This window comes from Protopterus annectens, chromosome 1.part1, assembly GCF_019279795.1.
Source record: "Protopterus annectens isolate FY-2018-M chromosome 1.part1, PAN1.0, whole genome shotgun sequence".
Lineage (NCBI taxonomy): Eukaryota > Metazoa > Chordata > Ceratodontiformes > Protopteridae > Protopterus > Protopterus annectens.
The window spans coordinates 1,350,771,804-1,350,797,336 of record NC_056726.1 but is presented as its reverse complement, the minus strand read 5'-3'; positions in this window follow the sequence as shown (position 1 = coordinate 1,350,797,336).

Here is a 25,533-nt window from a genome sequence, read left to right as displayed (position 1 = left end):
CCTACCTATGACACAGTGCACACACACATGTACTCAGTGCAATACCAGCTATGTGATGTTGAATGAGTGTGACACTGATTGTGTGCAAGGTCTGTAAAGGTGTGATAGCTTAGTGTGAGTTTGTGTCTGTCATGGTAGTTGGTGTCCTTGGTGTGAGGCCAGAGAAAGATGTGTCAGTTATCGGGATGCAAACATAGTAGATTGGCATATGTTGTGCTGTACTTCCCTGTGTATGACTGCGGTGTCCCATCATAGGCAGAAGCAATACATGCATGCTCAGTAAGTGGCACTGCTGTTGAATCCAGCTCACATATGAACTGTTGTACTACCTGATGTTGTAGGCCTAAACACTACAGTATGGTGTATGTTCACATTCCCTGGTAACACTGTCTGGTGTGTTTCCTGTAGTCTGCACAGATTATATACCTCATGCATAGGTATCTGTAAGTAGGGGCACACAGTACTATAAGGTACACAGTTAATGCTCATCTGTGTTGTCATACATTTGTGTGTTGTATGTATGTGTAATGAGTGTAATGATGCCTGTACCATGGTCGCAATCACATGTGTGTTACAGGGTATGTGTGTGTACCTGGCAGCATGTATACTCTGTGACAGCAGTATGCTGGCTATAGTAACAACTGTGCACATATGTCAGGTAGGGGTATGGCTTCAAAGACTAGGGTGGATTACCGTTGAAATTGTAAATGTGCATTGCATTCATTGCATGGGATGACAATATTCTTCATCCATTAGCTTGATACATACCCCCAGTGTGAGGTTGTGCATTGTATCCCACACAGTGTACCGAGTGCTTGTGTATACTAGTTTGTTGTATGGAGTGTGGCAGGCACTGTCAGACAGTTGTGGGCTGAGCACTGATATGTGGTATCAAACATGTGTATCCCCTGATAGACAGACAGATGCTATATATGGCAGTTAAGTGATAGTACATTAGAATATTAAGTGTGCCACATGACTTGCTCACATATTTTTCTTTTCCTTCCAGGGTGATGGTGCATCAGCGAAACCCACCTTATACAGCAGCAGAGGATCAGGAGATCCACCAGAGCCTGGTGCAGAATTACTGTGTGCTGTTTTCCAGGACTAGCCAGAACCATCATGAGAGGTCTGCACTGTGGCAAGATCTTGTCCGTCGGGTAAATGACATAGGCATGCATAACCGAACATATGAGCAGGTACACCATCACTGCAGTGATTTAATTAGACATGTCTGGCAGCGTGCGCCTGATATCCACAGACAACAGCTTGCCACAGGTGGTGGGGTACCTATCCACCCCCCCTCACCAGTGTGGAGGAGCACCTCCTAAGTGTTGTGGCTCCAGGACAACAACAGCAACATCCACAAACATGTGTCATCATGGAGGCCGGAGCTACCCAGCAGGTAACATGCCATATCTGTAGTTGACTGTTCTCTGTACTGGTAGTTTATGCGTGTGTAGCTGTTAACCTGCCTATTCTTCTGCAAGATTGATATTCTGAGCATAATCTGTACACCTGTGAAAGCCACCTGTTGTACTACTGTACTTTATCATACTCACAGTATCAATGGCACAGTTGTTGCCACTGGCAATCACTCTCATATTTTTGCAGGTCCCTCTGGAGTGACAGCAAGGCAGCCAATCCATGCTGGTGAGTGTGTAATAACAATACTATTGCTAATGACATGTGCATGTCATATGGAGGTGTAGTCTGTGCACATGTAACACACCTACGCATAATGCATGCTGTGCATGTTTGCTGTGAGACTATGCATATCCCATTATTCTCAATAGCTGCCTCACTCACATGCAATACACAGAGCATGACACACATGTGTGGCAACACAGTACTGGACATTGTATAGGCATACCTGATACACATGTACACAACACACACATGTTTGGCATACACACTACACCTTAGCCTGCTACATATGTCCAATTATGACACCTGCTGTATGGCCACCCTTCAGTATCCCACTTATCATCTACGCAGCATACATAATATACCTGAGGGGTAGAGGCCTATCGTGTCTTTGTGCAACAGTCTTGAACAAATAATACATTCATGTTAGGCAATGCTCACTATTGGCTACCTTACAAACCCATGTAACAAGTGGCTGTGTAATTGTGGATGTAGTCATGTTATTGCACGTCAGGTACAGCATGCTAGCTGCCTGTCTGGCATGCATTATTATTGTTGACTGACCACAAGAAGCTTGTTGATCATGGCTCACATTACTACACCACATCCAGTTCCGCCGACCACAAAAGTACACATAGCAGTCATTGCGTAGCTCCGTCATGTGTTTTGTGTGTGTGTGTGTGTGTGTGTGTGTGTGTGTGTGTGTGTGTGTGTGTGTGTGTGCAAATATATGCACCCACAGCTTGTAACACTTGCACAACATTATGTCCTTATACACATTGTGTCCCAGGGTGGAGACAATCACTGAACAACTGCACACAAGCATTAAGTACACATATACTGTTATTAACAAGTGCTGTCTACACTTGCACTGCATGTTCCTGTGCAACACATAATCTGCATGCTGACACGTGTGCAGTGATGTTTTTCCTTGTGATACTGTCACCCACCCTAAAACAGTATTGTGTATGTGTTGGATTGCAGGTGTGTCTGTGTTTGTATCTGCTGTACTGAGGAGTGTGACTGTGTGCTTGTGCACCTGTGTGCTTGTGTGCTTGTGTGCCTGTGTGCTTGTGTGCCTGTGTGCTTGTGCGCTTGTGTGCATGTGCGCCTGTGTGTGCATGTGTGCATGTGCGCCTGTGTGCATGTGCGCCTGTGTGCATGTGCAGCTGTGCGCATGTGTGCATGTGTGCATGTATGCATGTGTGCATGTGCACCTGTGTGCATGTGCGCCTGTGTGCTAATATCATGTACACATTTGTAAACTGTGTTTCCTATCTTCCTCTCACAGGTTTTGATGTTGCTCTGGTGGAGTGCAGCAGGGAACCTGAAGCCACTGCTGGGGATAGTGATTATGATGATACATGTGTAATGGCACAGGGAGGTGTGACAGGGTCTGTCGTTGGTCAGCCAATTGACACTACACAGCAGTCAACCCCATCAATGCGCACAGTCATCCTGCCTATACATCCATTGTCACCAATGTCCTTAGCTGAGGGACAGCATACAGTGGGCATTGACCAGGGTAGTGTGGTATCATTGGCACATGCATCCCCTCACAGCAGCCATGGCCAGATTATTGACATGGTACCACACAGGCAGATGTCCAGGGGTTCTTGTGGGAGCATCCGTGGTCGTACTGCCCCTGTCAGACGTGCCCACAGAGGTCTTTCAACCTCAGCTATGTTCCGGGCTGTAATGCAGGCACAGGCACGTATGGAATGGTACACCAGACAGGGTCTGAGGGAGCTTAGAGCACATCACACCGCTATGAATGACGCTATGCGTGACATTGCGTCTGCCATCCGTAACATCAGCGAGGTCATTGATAGACATTGGGGAGACACATTAGATCTCTTCCACAACTACATGTCCAGAAGCCGGGACAGTACAGGACGGTTGAGGCATCGACGTGGACGTATGCCAGCAACATTATCAGCTGGCAGTCGTCGCGGATGACAACAAATCCGCAGCCGCTCCCATAGTGCCAGTACCAGCCCCAGCAATGCTGGGTCTGTGCTGTCATTAGACCATCCAAGAAGACCACATGCACATGGCTCTGGACAGTCCCAGCAGGGACATGTGTCCAGTCAACAACCCACTGCTTCTGATGACAGTACCCAGTCTGGCTTAGTACCTGATACTGTCCGTAGCACCCCTGCCAGGCACAGGTACCGTGTCCATGGCCAGAGACAGTGATCTGTATGACCTGGCAGGTACAGTCTGTGGCTGTACACAAACACCCGTATATGGCAGCCACGTGGTGGAACTGTGTGCATGCATACACACACACATAATGCTAACACCTAGGGCTAACACATACACACACACATTGCAGCAACATTTCCCCATGTTGTACTGTTGTCCCTCACTAACACACACACACACACACACACACACATACATGTCAATTGGATGTGTCAATGGCAGACTCTGGCAAACCAAGTACACACCCTGTGCATATGATGAAACTGTGCCACCTCCTGCCATCTGTAACATTGATGCAGGAACAGGGTAGCATGGTGCTGATGCACAGGGTGACTACATAGCACTGTAGTAATATTATCATGTTGTTAACAGTACAGTGTAATGTTATTGTTGTGGGTATATTCGAGCATGCATGATGCATTACCTATGTTTGTCATTGCAGTTTTGTATACACCAGTGTTAATTCCCAAAGTGTACTGTCTGCACATGTGCCACATGGCTGTTGTGTGTACCTGTGCCTGCATGTGTTGGGGTGTGGACATTACATGTGTGATGTTTGCATTACTGAGTTGCAGGTGTACATTTGTGAACATGGTTAGCATGGAACATGACATGGTTTGACAGTATGCTGTGGGTGATACGGTTTCCAAATGTCAATGGTCTGCATTCTGGTAGTATACACAGCTTACATAGCCTGACATTCAGTGGTCATTACATGGTGTCTCCTCAACTAATACACAGATGTAGGAACCTGATGTCAGTGATATCCCTGCAGTACTACACTATACCAGTAGCCATTCTTACTGAGCCACACACATCCCTGGGAACAATACTCTTTGGCATATAGCAGTCTCACGTACATGCCAACACACTACGGATATGTCCATCCATGACTGCAAATACATACAGTGGCCTACAATGCATTCTACACATGACACACCCAACCACCACAAGGGTATCATATGGACAGATACCTGTTTTCCAAGCCATGCTGTATTGCTGTAACGCAACTGTGGCATTGGCATTGGCATGTAGTTAACATAGTATTCCAACAGTATCATGTAGGTGGTAGCACCCATCATGTAGAACGGGTAATGTTGTGTACATGTGGACAAGTGTTATCTTGTTTTTCCTGTGATATTCACATTTCCAAAGGTATTATGCAGTCCCTCGGTGTATCATCTAAGCAAGAAGGTGTCTGTATGCATATCGGCAACAGTTGCCATACACCTACACTGGGTGCCCATCACTCACAGACTTTGCTATGTTTTAACATGTCTGACATATACTCCAGACATGAACCCTCACCCACATTAATCTATCAAAGCTTTCATGGGTGTGTGTCACATAGTTGGCCTAGGACACAGATCACTGCAGTAGCCTGCATTGTCACCAGCATACATGTATGGCCAAAGGTCTGGTAAGCTGCGGCACATGCTGGTAAGTTAACAACTGTATTCATATGGGGCAGGCTTCACACATAGGAACTATTAAAGGTCACAGGTACATATCTGTATGTGGCACACACATACCTGATGTGTGCATTGAAATTACTGTTATAATAATATGTCATACAATAATAAAAGCAAAACACACAACACATTGACAAACTGTGTGACAAACGCACACATGGCATTTGTAGGATTCAAATCCCTACCTAACTATGTTATGATACTTGAGACAGACGCATTAGCACAGCGCACTATTCACATTACTGAATGATTTCCCTTCTCCTGCTGTATTTATAGGGTGCTGACATCATCAGTCTTTCCAAAGAGGAATGTACATTTTTTAGTGTGTTATCCCAGTCTTCAAAAAGGCCATTCCTTTCACACAGAATTGCATTCATACACACACACACAGCATTTGCAGGATTCAAACCCCTACCTAGCTATGTTATGATACTTGAGAGAGACGCATTAGCGCAGTGCGCTATTCGCATTACTGGATGATTTTCCTTCTCCTGTTGTATTTATAGGGTGCTGACATCATCAGTCTTTCCAAAGAGGAATGTACATCTTTTAGTGTGTTATCCCAGTCTTCAAAAAGGCCATTCCTTTCACACAGAATTGCATTCATACACACACACACACAGCATTTGCAGGATTCAAACCCCTACCTAGCTATGTTATGATACTTGAGAGAGACGCATTAGCGCAGTGCGCTATTCGCATTACTGGATGATTTTCCTTCTCCTGTTGTATTTATAGGGTGCTGACATCATCAGTCTTTCCAAAGAGGAATGTACATCTTTTAGTGTGTTATCCCAGTCTTCAAAAAGGCCATTTCTTTCACAGAGAATTGCATACATACACACACCCCTTCCCCCCACACACAGCGTTTGCAGGATTCAAACCCCTTCCTAACTATGTTATGATACTTGAGAGAGACATATTAGCGCAGTGCGCTATTCGCATTACTGAATGATTTCCCTTCTCCTGCTGTATTTATAGGGTGCTGACATCATCAGTCTTTCCAAAGAGGAATGTACATTTTTTAGTGTGTTATCCCAGTCTTCAAAAAGGCCATTCCTTTCACACAGAATTGCATTCATACACACACACACACACACACACACACAGCATTTGCAGGATTCAAACCCCTACCTAGTTATGTTATGATACTTGAGAGAGACGCATTAGCGCAGCGCGCTATTCGCATTACTGGATGATTTTTTTTCTCCTGTTGTATTTATAGGGTGCTGACATCATCAGTCTTTCCAAAGAGGAATGTACATCTTTTAGTGTGTTATCCCAGTCTTTAAAAAGGCCATTCCTTTCACAGAGAATTGCATACATACACACCCCCCTGCCCCCCACACACAGCGTTTGCAGGATTCAAACCCCTTCCTAACTATGTTATGATACTTGAGAGAGACGTATTAGCGCAGTGCGCTATTCGCATTACTGGATGATTTCCCTTGTCCTGCTGCACTTATAGGGTGCTGACATCATCAGTCTTTCCAAAGAAGAATGTACATCTTTAACTATCCCTCGGTATGGGGGATAACAATATCTGTGCATTAACAGATGCCTAGTTCAGGGTCACATATGCACACTGGCACTGCCAGGTTATGTTCTATAGCATGCTTCGTGACCACAGGACTTGTAACACACAACACAAGTAGTGGGTGTATCCATATACATCACAGATACACACACCTCTGGGTTGGTACCACTGCACTAAGCATGACAGGCCATACATATACAACTACCATTGTGCAAAGCTGCCTTTTGGTTTGGTGTGTAGTTCAGACCACCCGCCCATACCCAGTAACCACACTTGGCTTTCCTGGGAACAGTGTAGGATATGCAGGTCTTCACACACACCATTATAGTGGTTGACTTCAGGTACACAAATATTGACTGGGTATACTAATCAGGCCCTCAACAACATCACCCTACAGCCACTACAATTTGTGAATCCATGTGCTATGGCACAACCAGTCACCACACCCACAAGGGGGAATACATATTGGACCTGATCATCACCAACATGGGGACTCTATGTTCCACACCAGAGGTAGAACCGTCATTGTTAAGATCAGACCATAAACAACTTTCCCTGGATATCCATATCCCGTCCCCACCCCCAGCCAAGGAAATCACTGTAAAGAATTTCTCAAAAGCAGACATTGCACTTGTGAATACTGGGGTGGAATACTTCAAAGGCCCCGTGCTGGAGGATAATACAGCCCAATCTTCAGAATCCTTTACAAACGCATTGTATGAGCACCTGCAGGTATGCATTGATCATGCTATCCCAAATAAAACCATGACTCCTCCAAAACAGGAGACCTGTCTGGTTGACCCCAGCCATATATAAGCTGTACAACAGAAGGAGGAAGCTGCTACATAACAGAGCAATTTCCCACAGACCCACATAGATCATAACCTCTCCTTTGCTAATCACATTGACAGAGTCATTGCAAAGACCTTTATATAGCCCTCCTTATCACATGGGTGTTTGCATGTAGATCATGGGAGGTCATTGTGACCCTCTACTAGTCACTCATCAGGCCCATGTTTGACTACAATGCTCCTTTTGGGGTGTACCTTACCCAACACCTGCGGCAACTACAGTGAACACAACAGTACCTCCCCAAGAGGATCATGGGCTACACACAGATGTCCTATGCAGCTCAACTAAAGGATCTCCATCTCTACTCAGTTGCTTAACTCCTACTCAGAGGTGATCTATGCCTGACGTATGCAGCCATTTCAAACCCAGAAGTAATGGACATGCTCCACCTCATAACATCCAAGACCCTTAGAGCTACACACTCCAGGGACTTAAACCTCAGCACAAAAATAAATAGGACATGCTGCAGGGACAGATTCATTACCCAGAGGCTCCCCTCACTCTGGAATTGAATCCCAATTAAAGTTAGACATAGCCCCTCGCCAACCCTCTTCCAGCAAAATACAGCCGCATGGATGGGAAATTGCAATTTCACCCCTGGGATCTCCACTGTGTCCCTGCTTGATAGAGGCACAGCAAACTAGCCTTAAAGGGTGCCTTCTGTGACCTACTTTACAGAGGCACAGTAGGCTACTCTACTGGGGAGGTGGATGCCAAATACACTCTGCCTAGGCTTATGAATTCCCTAGGGCAGACAGCCTAGTATTGACCTCTGCACCTATGTTTATGTTCGGGATGCACAATATTTGTTGCTGCTACTGTTTGCAGGTCTTTATTGCCGTAGCTTTCCCAGTTTCTATGAACAACTTGTGTATCTGCGTACATGTTTGATCATGACAGGGTTCCAGTATATTAATATATGTGTCTGTTGTCATTTAACTGTGTGCACAGGGCGGATTGCTGGATCATGGGAGGTTCCTGCCTTAACACATATAACTGCCAGATATGTGTGTCTCACTGCTATAGTCAGACATGGCCTAAGTGTATGAGCATGCCCAGTTCAGGCTTTCCATGGTTTGTTGCCTGACATATGTCTCATTTATCCAAGTGTGTGAGCATGCCCAGTGTGACCTTTCCATATGTTGTGATCTGGAGTCCACTACATTTCTGGTTGTGTGTGAACATGACCAATATTGACATTTATACTGTGTGTGTTAGAAGTCATGTTGTGTTCTTACTGCCAGACTCCTTTGTGTCAACTCAACAGGGATTATGCTGTGCCTGCAGGGTTTCCATGTGATAGTTTGCAAAGACTTGGCAACATTCTCTCATACTGGCTGAACAGTGCAATACTGTCATGGTGTAGTGGTTCAGTACTTTCACTATGGTGCACAGTATCATGGGTTTGAGTCCCATCACTGCTTTAAATGTTTATACTGAGCAGACCAGACTGGTTAAGAGTCAGTTGGGCAACTATGAGCATGTTGCATTTTGTTCAGCTATGGCCTACTTAAACCAGGCTTGTCCGACATTGCTGTGTATTCACCAACTTGGGTGGACATTGCCAAACATTACTCCACATTGACCACAGTTGTACTAGTTGGTGTGTGTGATTCTGTTCATAGGTTCATACTAGGCTATCTGCCCTAGGGCATTTATAATCCTAGCCAGAGTGTGTTTGGCTTTCAACACACATTTTAAGTGGAGTTTGCCATGACATTTTTCAAGGTTAGTATACTGTGCCTCTGTCTAACAGTGACATAGAAGTGATACCCAGGGTAAACCTACAATCTCCCATCCACTCATCAAGATTCCTCTTGAAGAGAGTCAATGAGGGACTCTGGCTAACCTAGAGTGGGAGTTTACTCAAGAGTGGGGGGAGCCTCTGCGTTATGAATCTGTCACTCCAGCATGTCCTATTTATTTCAGTCCTGAGGTTCAGGTCTCTTGAGCACGTAGCTTGATGGGATTCTGAGTTTCTGAGGTGCATCATGTCCATTGATTCCAGGTTGGACATGGCTTTATACATCAGACACAGATTGCCTCTGGGCAGGTGGTATGCCGCTGAGTGGAGCTGCAGTTTCTTTAACCGGGCAGTGAATGGCATGTGTTTGAGCTCTTTGATCCTCCTGGTGAGGTACTTCTGTGGTCTTTCCAGCTGCTGCAGGTGTCTGATAAGGTACATCCCACAAGGGGCATTGTACTCAATTATGGGCCTGATGAGGGATGAGTTAAGAGGCACGATGACCTCCCCTGATGTAGATGTGAATACCTTCATGATTAGGTGGGCTATATGAAATGATGTAGATGTGAATACCTTCATGATTAGGTGGGCTATATGAAATGTTTTTCTAAACACGTTGGCCACGTGGTTGTCGAATGAGAGATTGCTATCAGCTTGGGTCCCCAGGTCCTTTATCACTTCTTCCATACTTAATGGGTTACTACCTATGTGGTAATTTGTGGGCACTTAGTTTTTGACAAAGGGGAGGACTATACACTGTTTTGCGTTTAGCTTGAGGACATGGCTCTGTCACCAGTTGTCTGTTTCTATGAGGCCCTTTTGTAGGATGCTTGTGTCAGCTGGAGGGTCGATTATGGCGCCCAGTTTGCAGTCTTCTGCAAACATGTTCACCAACAGTCCTTCTGTGTTGGCCTGTACCTCTGAGAAATATATACCAAACAAGGGAGGTCCCAGGACTGAGCCTTGTGGGATGCCACTTGTAGCTGGTTTGGGGTCTGACATGGCTCCAGCATTTCTGACCATGTGGGTTCTGTCCTTGAGCCAGTTTGCAACCCATCTAGTGACATAGGGGTTTATATTAAAGCTGGTGATCTTATCTATGATGACCAAGTGGGGTACTGTATGGAAGGCTTTTGCGAGGTCCAGGTAGGCTGTGTGGACCACCTTCCCCTCGTCAATGGCCTTGGTGACTGTTTCAAATGACTCAACCAGGTTTAAGAGGCAGGATCTGCCCTTAACAAAGCCAAACTGGGTAGGATCCAGTGTATGTAGGTCCCCAATATGTTTATTTCTGAGGTCCATGATGATCTTTCCATAGCTTTGCAGACCAAGCTAGTCAGGCTCCTGGGGCGATAGTTTGCAGTATCCATTGAGGCACCACCTTTGTGGAGAGGGACCACTGTTGCTGTACACTGCTCTTTGGGTACATATCCTGTGGTAAGGTTGAGATTGAACAGTGGTTTTATGTTTGTGTTCAATTCTTCTTGGGGTTCATGTTGGACACAGCCCAGGACACCGTCTGGTCCCATTGATGCTGTGTGTTTTGCTTTGGAGAGGCTGGCTGTTACCTGAGCATCTGCGATGTCAGGGGGCCAGCACTCTGCTGGGATAGATATTTGCTCTTTTGGTGGGGAGGGGGGGGGGAGTTTGCACTGAACCTGTCAGCTCAGATGTTGGCAATGTGTGTGAGCTGGTGTATTGTTTGTCATTTTGGACTACTTCTGAGCATATCTGGGGATTCCCACACAGGTTCCTACCATAAGTAAAGAATGCCTTGTGATTATCCTTGGTGTCCTGTACAATTTTTATCTCAAAGATGGCCTTAGACGATCTTATGTGTGGCCATAGTTTTTCAATAATACTAATCACAGATGCCTTCCCTTTTTGGGATTTTGATCTACCATATAGTAGCTTCCTCCTTGTATTGTATGGTTTGTTTATGGCTGGGGTCTACCAGACAGGATGCCTGGCTTTGGAGGACTGGGTCTTGGTTTTATTTGGGATTGCATGATCCATGCATTCCTGAAGGTGTTCATAGAATGCGTTTATAAAGGGTTATGAGGTCTGGGCCATATTTTCCACAGGCACAGGGGCTGTGAAGGATTCCGCCTCAGTTTTGAGGAGTGTGACATTTGCTTTAGTGAATAATTTTCACTGTGTTTTTCTGGCCATGGGCTGGGATCGGGATGTGAATATCCAGTGAGATTACTCCCTGGTCTGATCTTACCAGTGAGGGATACACTTCTGGTCTTGGGCATAGAGTTCCCATGTTGGTGATGATCAGGTCCAGTATGTTTTCCCCTGTTGTGGGAGTGGTAGCAATTTGTTCCATAGCATTTTGGTTTATAAATTCTGGGAACCTTTGGGCTAGGGTAATGCTCCCAGTCTATGTTTGGGTAGTTGAAGTCGCCCAATATAATGGTGTTTTGGGAAACCTTCATATTTTCATGTGTTATCCAGTCAGCCAAGTGTGGTTCCTGGGTTTAGGAGGGTGGTCTGTAGCAGGCTATGAATTGGAAGGTGGTTTTAGCCACTGTTAGTTGCACATGGATAGTCTCCAATGCTTCATGCTGTGCCACCAACCTGGGGGTGTGGGTATCTTTGAAAAATATTGATACCCTCCTTTTGTAGTTTGTTCCATGTTTTGCAGCTGTAAAGCATGGTATGAGGTGTAACCTGTTAATGCTAGGGTGCTCTTGGGAGCCTTGAACCAGGTTTCTGTTACTGCACAGATATCAACATTCTCCATGCTGAGGAGAGTTTGGAGTGCGTGCATCTTGCAGTTTAGACTTCTAGCATTGAGTAGCATTACTTATTGTTTCTTATCCCTTGTGATACCTATGGAGGTGGGTTTGTGTTATGAGCCTTACCTAAAAAAGGCACTATGGGGGTGACAAGAGCCTTTGGCAATATCCAAAAGGCCACAGGTGATAGGTTAAATCCATCCCTAGCGAAGCATCATGTCTTGTCGAGCATGTCATCCCAGGCTGACAGGCATTGTATCCCCTTTCACTGACACCAATACTTAAGCCAATTGTTGTAATTGATCATCTTGTCTTCATATTGTGGCCTCATGTTTGGTGAGGGTAGGATGATACTCAAGGTCATCAGGTTTGCATATACTACATGGTGGTAAATGCTGTTTAGCACTACCTTACATTGCTTAATACATGGCAATCATGCCTCAGGTGGTGCTGCAGGGCTGCCTATGTCAGATGCACATACTGCACTCCCTATACATGTTTGGAAACAGGTAGTGTCAAGTTAGGCATCCCTTTTACTATATGTGCAAGTCAGAGAGAGGTATCATTTCCAGGGTTCCTACTGAGCCAGTGTATGTGCTATGCGTTGCCTCTTTGCCAAGGCCAAGGCATACTGGGCACGCCTCCTTCTGCCTGTGATGGCCTTGGCACTGGTGGGGGACTGTTTGGCCCAGGCCTATGCTGGTCCTGCTGCAGCTGTTTTCACAGAATCATATTATGTAGCATAACACATACCATGACAATTTGGGTACATGTAGTTGGTGAGTATTGCAAGGCTCCACCAGATGTGTCCAGGCACCGGAACCGTGACTTGAGCAACCCAAACACACGCTCGATTACATTTTGTGTTTGTGCGTGTGCCTCATTATGGCATTCCTGTTCAGGTGTGTGTGCGTTTCTGATGGGTGTCATCAGCCACGGCTCCAGTGCATAGCCAGCATCCCCCACTAAGTGACCATGTGGGATGTCCCCACTGGAAAATGTCTGGTACAGCTGCGTCAGATGCCAGATATGGGAATCATGGTAGCTTTCAGGGCAGCCAGCACACACATACATTATTATGCCCTGGGCATCACACACGACCTGGCAGTTGATGGAGGGGAAGCCCTTGCAGTTAATGTAGGCCCTACCCCGCTCACCGGCTGGTGCTTTGATGCATATATGCGTGCAGTCTATTGCCCCCTCTACCTCAGGGTATTCTGCTATTTGCTGGAAGAGACGCATATTGCTGGCCAATACCTCACGGGAATTGGGGAAATATACATGATCACCGACATGTGCTGACATGGCATCCAGGAACTGGTGCAATACCCTGGATGCTGATGCCTGTGCTATCCCCATCATATCACCAGTTGGTCTCTGAAAGGTACCTGTTGCTAGTATTCTTAGGCCAACACATACCTTGGTTTCTACTGGGATGGGTTCCCCTCTGTTGGTTCTGTGTGTGAGGCATGGCCTGCACAGCTCAACAATTTGCTGCAGGAGGTCTCTGTCCATTCTATAGCGCTCCACTATCTCTAGCTCATGTAACCCCTGGTAGGTTACCCTGGGCCTGTACACTCTTCTCCGTCTCCTCACTGTGGGTTGTCCGGCAGCATTTGCATTGTCACCAACCTCAGCATGTTGCATATGTCGCCTTATAACAGCAATGGCAGCCCCTAGCATTTTTTGTCTGAGTGTAGCTTTTTCAGTTTTCACTTCTAGTAGCTTACTCCAGTGTTGCAGTGTCTCTTGAGAGAAACAAACTGCACTGTTGTTTGCAGAGTTGTAAGTGCTGGGCTGGGCTAGTGTTCTGCCTGTGTAATTGCCTGATTCTGATTGTTTGCACCTGCTAGCTCTACTAGTATTCCCTGGTAGCTTCCTACTATTTGTTGTGCTTCCTTTTTCCTTTGTGTTTCCTCTGGGGGAGCAACGTGCATACAAGCAGAAACACACTTACAGCAGCTCACACATGCGCACACATGCTTAGATGGACTAAAACTTGCTTATTCGGGTTGAAACGCGCGCACACCAGTGCAAACACACTTACAGGTCTTCCAACAGCCTTATACATGCTTACTCCAGCTTAAACGCGCGCACTCTGTCTTACTCGAGTTTACAGGCATGCACACACGCTCATGCCCGCTCAGCAAGAAACTTTGGTGTTATCCACAGTATACACCTTCCATTTCTTGGCTTTCCCTGGCCTACCTGTTGACACACCTCTTTCCATGATGTCTAACTGACAGCTAACACATGCCACTGTGCTCCAATGAGCTTCACTACTTTCATACATACCCCCCCTGTGATGTCACCTATCTCCTACTCTGTTCCTCCCCATATCCTGCTCCTCAACTCCACTGACTGTGCTCATTTGCTATGTAAAAGTGCGATTCACTATCCTAACACTCATTTACATAGGATTGCCTACTAATGCTTGGTTACATGTCTTAGACTGAGCTTCTCCCCTTAGCAACCCCTACTCGGTGGCCATGTTGTCTTCAGCCTGCTATTCCCTTACATTGTCATTTAACAATTTTCATAAATTCCATGTTTGTGGCTTTTATTGTCTTATTTTATGATTTTTATAGCGCACCCCATTTGCGCGGCGCTGCTCTACGCTTAAACATCAGAAATCGCCGAAAAAAAAATTCTTTTCATTTTAATTTTGCATCTGGGAAACTTTCCAATGGCCGTATATTTGGCCATTGGCATGCTTCCTCAACCATATGCGATCTTTATTTGGAGCTGACAAGGCTCCATTGTGCTATTTGCAGAATGGTACTCAGTTGTCAACTGAGTACATTTCTGCAGCTAACACGTCTCCTACTCGGACAGGTTTGTGCTTCCTGGATCACAAATTTACCTCATTTGCATGCCTTTCGGCTGCAAGTGAGGTAATTTGCATATCCCAGCCCTGTCCGTGTAGGAGATGTTTTAGGAGCTCTCTTACATGCCCCTACAGGCTGTTCCTGGATCGCTCGTCGGACATGATGGCTGCATGGAGTCTTACTCTACTCGTAGACTCCGTGCAAGCCATCGTGAATCTGGCCCATTGACTTGCTGTGTTGTTTAGGCTTTGAAATAAATGTTAGTGTTTCTATCTGTGGTTTTAGATTTCTATTAGACATTAGTCCATACCTCTCAACTGTACAGATTTTCAGAGAATGTCCAGATTTTTCCCTCATATTTTTGGTGTCTTCTTTGTCTTTCAGCTGTTCCCGTTAGGAGTTGCCACAGCGGATCATCTGTTTCCATTTCTTCCTGTCCTCTGCATCTTGCTCTGTCACACCAACCACCTGCATGTCCTCCCTCACCACATCCATAAACCGTATCTTAGGCCTTCCTCTTTTCCTCTTACCTGGCAGCTTCATCCATAGCATCCTTTTCCCAATATACCCAACATCCCTCCTCAGCACATGCTCAAACCAACACAATCTCACCTCTCTGGCTTTGTCTCCAAACTGTCCAATCTGGGCTGACCCTCTAATATACTTATTCCTAATCCTTTCTACCCTCATCACACCTAGTGCAAATCTCAACATCTTTAACTCTGCCACATCCAGCTCTGACTCCTGCCTTTTTGCCAATGCCACTGTCTCCAACCCATATAACATAGCTGGTCTCACTACCCTCTTGTAGACCTTCCCTTTCACTCTTACTGGTACTCGTCTGTCACAAATCACTCCTGACACTCTCTTCTCCACCCACTCCACCCTGCCTGTACTCTCTTCTTCACCTATCTTCCACACTCACCATTACTCTGAACTGTTGATCCCAAGTATTTAAACTCATCCACCTTTGCCAACTCTACTCCCTGCATCCTCACCATTCCTCTATCCCCCCTCTCATTCACACACATATATTCTGTCTTAGTCCTGCTGACCTTCATTCCTCTCCTCTCTAGAGTATATCTCCACCTCTCCAGGGTCTCCTCAACCTGTTTCCTACTCTCACTACATATCACAATGTCATCTGCAAACATCATAGTCCACGGGGACTCCTGTCTGATCTAATGTCTCAACCTGTCCATCACCACTGCAAATAAGAAAGGGCTTAGAGCTGATCCTTGATGTAATCTCACTTCCACCTTAAATGCATCTGTCATTCCCACTGCAGATCTCACTGCTGTCACACTACCCTTGTACATATCCTGTACCACTCTGACATGCTTCTCTGCCACTCCCGACTTCCTCATACAGTACCACAACTCCTCTCTAGGCACCCTATCATATGCTTTCTCTAAGTCCACAAAGACACAATGAACTCCTTCTGTCTTTATCTGTACTTCTCCAGCAACACTCTCAGAGCAAACACTGCATCTGTAGTGCTCTTTCCTGGCATGAAACCATACTGCTGATCACTAATCATCACCTCCCTTCTTTACCTAGCTTCAACTACTCTTTCCCATAATTTCATACTATGACTGATTAGTTTTATCCCTCTGTAGTTACTACAGCTCTGCACATCACCCTTATTCTTAAAAATCGGTACCAAAACACTTTTTCTCCACTCCTCAGGCATCCTCTCACTTTCCAAGATTTCATTAAACAATCTGGTTAAAAATTTCAGTGCCATTTCTCCTAAACACCTCCAAGCTTCCACAGGTATGTCATCTGGACCAACAGCCTTTCCATTCTTCATCCTCTTCATAGCTATCCTTACTTCCTCCTTGCTAATCCGTTGCACTTCCTGATTCACTATCCCCACATCATCCAACCTTCTCTCTCTCATTCTCTTCATTCATCAGCCCCTTAAAGAACTCTTTCCATCTGTTTAACACCCTCTGCTGTTTTGTGAGTACATTTCCCCTCATTATCCTTTATTACCCTTACCTGATGCACATCTTTCCTAGCTCGGTCCCACTGTGTGTTCCTCCTAAAATCTGTACTTTTCTGGCAAATAGCTGAGGATTGAAGTCACTAAATGACAAATATTTGCATTTTAAGACTCCACATCCTTCAGAAAATTCATGATAATGCAAAACCTATTCTATCAACTTTCTAATTTAGCAAGAGCAATATTTAAAATATGTCCCTATTTGTCCCCCATCATTTTAGGCTTTGTCCAGATTTTTTGCTCTTAGAGGTTGAGAGGTGTGGCCATTACTTTTATTTTTGTGGAGCTCTTTGTATATTCAGACTATCCCTGTCAACAAATGCAGAATATATGAATAAATACATCTGTATTAACCAGGCATCTAGTTATTTCCATTGCTCTTATAGCAAATTGTAAAAAGTGAAAATTGGTCTATAATTTACTTACTGTGGAGATAAAGTGCATTTCAAGAAAATAAAAGATTCCATCACTGCCAGCGCATAATGAAAGGAAAATATTTTTTATTTTTTTAGCATTTGTTTACCAGGAAAGTCTTACTGGGCAACAGTGCCTCTTTTCTGTGTAGGTCTGGATAGTAAAGCTCCATGATGTGAGTAAATATAGACATTCAACAATATAGTATGACAGACATGCTACAAAAATAGTAAGATAGTCAGCTTAGGTCGAAATCGATCACTATTGGGTAGATAAACACAGTATGCACATATGACCAAAGACTTAAAGGCTGAGATGTACTTTTTTTAATTTCTCCAAGACTTTTGGGTTTCTAATACCATATCGGGAATGGACCCCAGTGCTAAGTCAAAATACGATTAAAGTTCATGAAATTAGTATTGTTTCAATCTTTGATGTCAGACAAAAGTGCTCTTCGGAGCACCTGCAATAAGCCCAGTAATGACTCCTTCTGCAATTCGTATGGAGCTACATGGATTGGTAACATATCTAAATATGATTGTAGATTCTTTTTTTATAAGACCCGTTGCTCCTATTACTATTGGAACTGTCTGGGTATCTTTCTTCCATATTGCTCTCATTTCTGTCTGCAGATCCTGATATTGTATGACTTTATGTCTCTCTGTAAGCAAGACACTTTAGTCACTCAGTGTGGTGATTTCAATGATCAATGCTACTCTTGTCTTCTTTTCTTGAACCACTATATCCAGCTTTTTAGCATCTATCTTTTGAACTGTTGGTAATGGATGGTCCCAAGTGATATAAACGTCATCATTTTCTATGATGTTTTGTGGCTCATGTTTCCAGTGTTTTTCAGCCACTTCAGTACCATAATATTTGCACAATCCCCAGTGCAACAATCTTGCCACATTATTGTGCCTTTCAGTAAACAGTCCGTCTGCCATTAGTATGTCACAACCTGCAACAAGGTGGGCAACCGTTTCCAATTCGGTTTTACAAAATCTACATTTTTCTGTTTCTCCCACATGTTCAATGGACTTTGTAAACCAACGTGTACGTAGCCCACTATCTTGGGCTGCCAATATTAACCTTTCATCTCTTGGTTTAAATTCACCTCTCCTTAACCATTCCTGCGTTCATTCCTGATAAACATGTGGTTCTTCTAGAAGTTTTCTATATTTGCAACTATATTTATGCTTTTTCCACATTTCTTGCCTTCTCATCTGGCCCTTCACCTTATATTCTTTCTTTTGCTTTTTGGCACATTCAGTTGTTGCCTGATTTTTATCCACTTCTGGTTTGATTTACATTCATGCTTGATGCCGATATGCTTCTGCTAAATTAAGCAGAGAAGTAATCTTAGATTTATTCTCCTCATGTTTCAAAACTTTCACTATGTTTGGGCCTTGTGAGGTCAGCAGATATGTGTGGAGTCCCATGATTGCAGATCTATACATATAATCAATTTCAAGGAGGCCCATCCCTCCTTCAGAACGGGGAATATATAATCTTGGTATGCACTGATTTTTATAAATCATTTGGTGAGCATGAATACAAAAAACCACGAAAACTGCTTCCAGGAACCCTTTATTGGGAGTTGTTTGAGATTTGGTGAGCATGGAGCATCTTTCTTGTTTTCCTATCTAATCTATCCAACACGATTTGGAGCCAGTCAGTCATTCCAAAACTGTAAGTAAGGACAGGAAGTTCAAACTGGTTTACTGTTTGAATTTTGTTCCTAGATGTCAGTGCTGTTTTCAGGATTAATGTAAGTCTTCTGAAATATTCCTTACTAAGATTTATTCACATTTTTTAGTGTTTTATTGTTGATCCTTCATCAATTCCCAAGTAATTATACACTCCCTCTTGCTCAAGTTTTTTATGTCACATTCCTGTCCTAAACTGATGTTTTCCTGACATTGCAGTTTTCCTGCTTTAAAGGTTGCTTTTGGACATTTATCAAGACCAAATGACATTCTTATATCATCTGAAAAAGTTTTGACAACTTGCAGTTGTGCTTTCAGTTCCTCATCTGAGGAGCTATACAGTTTTAAATCATCGACAAAGAGAAGATAAGAAGCCTTTACATTTTGTTGTTTTCTATGAGCCAAATTATAGCTATGGCCTAAACTGTTAAGTAGACAGCTTAATGGATTAAGGGCAAGGCAGAATAGCAGCTGTGACAGAGAGTCACCCTGGAATATCCCCCTTTGAATTTTTATCCCTGGGATAATAATTTGTCCTTTATCATGGCTTAATTGCACTGTTTCATGGTCACTGTAATGTAGTCGATCAGTGTAGGGTGTATCTTATACATTTTTAAGCACTCATTTATCCATGAATGTGGGATACTATCAAATGCTTTTTTGTAGTCAATCAATACCATACTTAGATTCTTCCCCTTTTTACAGTTCTCCACTATGACTTTATTTAACAACAAATGATCCTTAGTTCCATATGACTTTCTTTTATTGCCTTTTTGTTCTACTGCCATAATTGAGTTTTCTTCTAAATGACTATAAACTCTGTTGGCATCAATTTGCATGTTTTTCCTGTTAACCAGGTTGGTGTCTGTTTGGGGTGTACATATAAATAGTTCTTACTCATGGCTAAATTTTCGTGCAAAGATGTTAATACTTTCAGACAAAAATTAGGCACTGCATCTGGGCCTGGGATTTTCCAATTAGGGGCTTTTCATAACTTTGTTTCAATCTTTCTGGCTGTTACTTCATCTCATTTCATATCCTGTATCTTTAAACCTCGTATTCTTTCTTTAACTTCCTCTGTTCATTTAGCATCTTTGTTATGTTCCACAGGATTTTCATAGATACTGCTCCAAAATGTTATCTATTTCTTCTTTTTTTTTGCAGTCTTTCATTTCCCAGTTCTCTAAAACTTTTTTGGATTATCAATAAATTGCTTATTTTGTACTTTTCCTTTATTTATTTTCATATCTTCTAAGTCTTTCCACCTGTGCTGAAATGTTTAGTTTGTTATTTGCAGTAGTGCATGATAGATCCTGGTCTGTTCTAATACTGCACATTGCTTTTATCACATCTATTTTTCTTAGTATTTTTGTTGATCCATTCCCTCTTCTATAATCGTCTAACAGTGACACTTCTTGTGTTAACTCCGTTATAATTTTCTCTATTCGATATTTCCATGATGGTATTCGATTTCTCTCTTTCCTGTCCCTCACTACCCAGTGTTCTTGTGGTAGAACTTTATCAGTTATTAATTTAGCTGAACAGTAATATATCCTATTTACTTCTGTTATATCACATGGGTCTCTATGAACAGTCCTAATTACTGTGTTCATTTGTTTTATCAAACTTATAACTTTTTGGGTTTTATTAACCTTCTGCAGTCTATTTCTTTCATTGATCTTGCTATACCTGTTTATGTCTATTAAATCAAGCAACTATTTTCTTAGCTCATTTTTCTTCCACACTAAGGGCACATCACTTAGGTTCATAGGTTTATGGGTTCATACTAGGCTATCTGCCCTAGGGCATTTATAAGCCTAGCCAGAGTGTGTTTGGCTTTCGCCACCCATTTTAAATTAATTTTGCTATGCCCTTTTTTGAGGTTAGTATACTGTGCCTCTGTCTAACAGTGACACAGAAGTGATACCCGGGGTAAACCTATGATTCCCCCATCCACTCATCAAGATTCCTCTTGAAGAGAGTCAATGAGGGACTCTGCCTAACCTGGACTGGGATTTTATTCCAGAGTGAAGGGAGCCTCTGGATTATGAATCTGTCCCTCCAGCATGTCCTATTTATTTCAGTGCTGAGGTTCAAGTCTCTTGAGCGCGTAGCTCGATGGGATTTGGATTTTCTGAGATGCAGCATGTCCATTAATTCCGGGTTGGACATGGCTTTATACGTCAGGCACAGATCACCTCTGAGCAGGCGGTATGCCACTGAGTAGAGCTGGAGTTTCTTTAACCGGGCAGCATATGGCATCTGTTTGAGCCCTTTGATCCTCTTGGTGAGGTACTTTTGGGGTCATTCCAGTTGCTGCAGGTGTCTGGTAAGGTACATCCCAAAAGGGGCATTGTACTCAATTATGGGCCTGATGAGGGATGTTTTCCAATTCCTGCGGGCATTCTATAGAAGATTCTATATCATCTTCCTGTGACACATTCTCTTCAACTTTATCCCGTGCCATCCATTGCTCTGTCATATGGGAACTCACTAGCGTATCACTCCTCAACATTGACTGCATCAGTTTCCACAGTTTCCTGTTCCGTCCCTTGCTGTCTAGCTTCAAGTGAATGTTTAAATTGGTTTCCTGTGGAAGGCTCCAAATTATCTTCATATGGCACCTGACCAATTGCTTCCTGTTCCACTGATTTTCCCTTAGTTTGGATATCCATTACTCTATCCTGTTGTGGTGCTTTCTAAATTAGATTTTCTACACTGAATCCTTCATTTTGCAAGTACTCCATGACCTCAGTTTCTATTTCTTTAACTTCTCCATTATTAATCTCCTTTTCTACATTTCCTCTTTGCCTTCTTATTTTTTGTATTGTAAAGTTGTCCATGTCTGGATTCCTTTGCCTGTATTTCTCTTCAAATATCTTTGGTGCTGCTCTTTTTGTATTGGTAAGTTTTGCTTTCTCTTTTGCATAAATATTACACCATATTAAATCTTTTTTTCTTTCCCATGTCCAAATGCCTTCTTCAGATGTTTCCGGATCTTCCTGTTTCTCCCTACTTTGGGGACTCACTCCATCCTGCTGTGATGTAACCTGTGCTAGACCTTCTACACCAAATCCTTCACTTTGCAGGCACTCCATAACTTCAACTTTTATTTTTTTTAACTTCTGCTTTACTAATCTTCTTTTTATGTTCCATCTTTCTTATTTTTTTATTTTGAAATTTTCCATATCTGGATGCCTTTGCCTGTATTTCTCCTCAAATATCTTTGGGGCTGCCTTCTTCACATTGATTAATTTGGCTTTGCATAAATATTGCACCATATCAAATCTCTCTTTCCCATGTCCATATTTCTTTTTTATACTTTTCAAATATCTCTTGGTTTTGTTTATATTTTTGCACTTCCTCAGATGGTTCTTTTTACAAACAGATCAAGGTTTCTTGACCTATATACTGTTTTTCACAAATTTGTTGTATCAATGAACACAAATTTTCATTTGAAGCTTCTGACAGTTTTTCTTGTGGAAGTATCTTTCTTTCCTCTAATTTCTCTCTTAATCATTTTGTATATCTTGTGTCTGGAAATTCTGGTCTTTTTGCATAATAGTAAAAATACATAATTTCTTTCTCATCCTAAATAGTCCACTTTATCATCTTTATGGCTCTTCTTTGGCCTATCAGTTTTTTGTGGATTGCTACTTCCTTCTATAAGGGGGGGGGATTCTCCCCCTGGGTATGGCCTGTCCCCATTGTAGGAATGTTTCCATATTTTGAGGATTCTACACTGTCATCTTTTCCAATCCTGGCACCAGTGAGCCTACCAGAGCTGGCCACTTTTTTATCCTGGGCCTTATGCATCCAGCTATTGTTTTTAGTTTTTAACCTACTTCTGTCCATTATATATGCTATATAAATACAGTCTATATATCAGTGTCACCTTGGTGAGATTTTGTAAAAACAGGGTCCACCTCGTGAATGTACTCACCAAGACTTGAGGATGAATTCACTTTCAGCACTACTACTCTCCTTTGCTTGCTGACTTTTCATCTCTCCATTCAGACCCCATGTACCAATGTGGGTTAACTGAAGATGTAAAAAAAAATTCAGTGTGTTATAGTTCTTACTGTATTTTATATTAATACAAACAGTATAAGAGGTGCAGCTCTTTAACTTGCAGCCGACCCATTGTTGTAATAAATACAGCTTAGATGTTGGGCTAAACCAGCAAAAATATGAATGCTTTGAAATAGTTAATGTTAATTTATGATTTAAGGCATCAAAGCTTTTAGTTTTCATACTGCATTAAAGTATGAAAGAAGATCACCCTTTGAACAATTGTATGTTTTCATAGTCTATCACATTTATGTACAAAATTTGATACAACAGTATTTGATGATGCAGAAGGCAGCAGTGTTCTATCCTGTTTCACCTGTCCTACTTGACATCCCCTTTGTGTTATTATGTTTGATTGATGTTCTTGAATTTAAATGATGGAGCATATGTTACACCTTTCTCTGTTGGTATATTAACAGACTAATGTATGGAATTGACACATATCAAGCAGCCAAAGTATGAAAAATGTTAAACAAAGGAAACACACTTAATCAAAGGCTATCCTCAGCAGAGACTGTAGTTTGTATATACTGGGATTTGTTTTACTATCTGTCTTCAAGTAACCACAGTTGAAGCTTAAATCAGATGATCACAATTGGTCAAAGATTCAACTCTAGGGAAGAAATCTGTCAGGAAAAGCATGCAATACTAGAGTTTTTTTTTTTAAGTATTTTCTTCAGTAGATATCTGGATTTCCCTGCTAGAGTGTATATTTTCTATTCTGGCAGTGGTCGCATACAGCAGGGGCATGACAGAACAGTAAGCTTGTTTCCTATGTGTGTTATTGTTTGAAAGCAGAATTTTTTTTATGCTTGTCCATGTTGTCTAAATGTTTTAGTGACTACAGATACAGTAATATTCTTTACCATTGAACACCAGCAGACCATTTTATAGGCTAACCTGTCTCATGAAGTATCACGTTAAAGCTTTCCAAAATGGCCGCACAGTGATCAACAGCTAGATTTCAGCACTCCCAGTGTGAAAAAAAGAAAGTGATAGATAAGGGCCAGTAATTCTGCCTGTTTTAGTAAAATTCAGTTCCTGGCTAGTAAGTACACTGCCTGGATGTCAGCAAAGAAGAAACTTAGAGAGCCTGGATGAAAATCGACTAGAAAAGGTAAAGAGAAAACTCTGACTGGGAAGAATTCTACAGCTGTTCAGCAAAAAAGTTCAAGCTCCACCTTGGTGCAAAACATGGTTTCCAGTAATCTAGAGGAAAAGAAAGAGTATATCAACTCAAATAACAAAAGGCTGAAAAAATGGAATAATCTTTTAAGAGCTATTCAGATGAACTGATAAAACTGCAAAAATCATAGAGGTCAAAATGAAGAAAAGGCTGGCTGATTAAGAGACTGTTCAAGAAGAGATGTTTCAAATAAAAAAATGGTAGAGTTAGAGGAGAGACCACACAGGGATAACCTGGAATTTTCTGTTGTACCAGAGAAACTGAAAGGAAAATACCATATTTTTATGAAAGCTCAAATAAGTAACTGGATTGGTATTCCACAGAAGGATTTGTTATTTGAAAGGAGACATTGTGTATGCTCCAAACCTGGCCTTGAGAAAGCAGCCAAGACCATTATTAGTAAAGATGCAATCATATATGCAGAAAGACTTGTTCCTGACAAAACTGTCAAAACAGCAAAGTTTTAAAAATTGGAGACAGTAGAGTGTTGTGGAAATGATTATTCAATGTAGTATTCACTGTACAAGAGGCAGAAGAGAAGCAAATTTATCCCAGCAATTAGGGAACATTGAAAGGCAAGTGTGAGATTCAAGTTGCTGTACCCAGCTGTTTAGAGACCATTTTTTCTTGTAGAATCAATGTTCTTTTTTATGCAGAACAGGCTATGGAGGAAATTTAAAAGTTTGTCCAACAAAAAGTCAGCAATCAAACAGAAGGGGATTCTGCTTCTCATTTTTCTGATAATAAAATTTATAGACAGACTTTGCCAGTGAAACATTTCCCAGTGTATCAAAGTAAAATGCTTGAAAGACAGAAAAAAAGCAAAGGAGCTGACTAGAAGCATTGGCGTATCTTAGACTTGAACCAGAGCCCAAGGTTAATAGATGAATAGGAAGAAGATCGGCAGCATTGAAATTAGTGAGTAAATATGAGATTATGAAGCATCAGTCACATTTGTGAAATATATCTATACAAGTTAAAGTGAAAAGACTGGACTTTTGTTGACTTTGTTAAACTTGTGGTAGACTGAAATGCATATGCCCCACTTCATGTCATAAATGTTTGGAAGGACAGTGAGGAGAAGGAGAGAAAAAAGAAAGAAAAGCAAATGCAAGT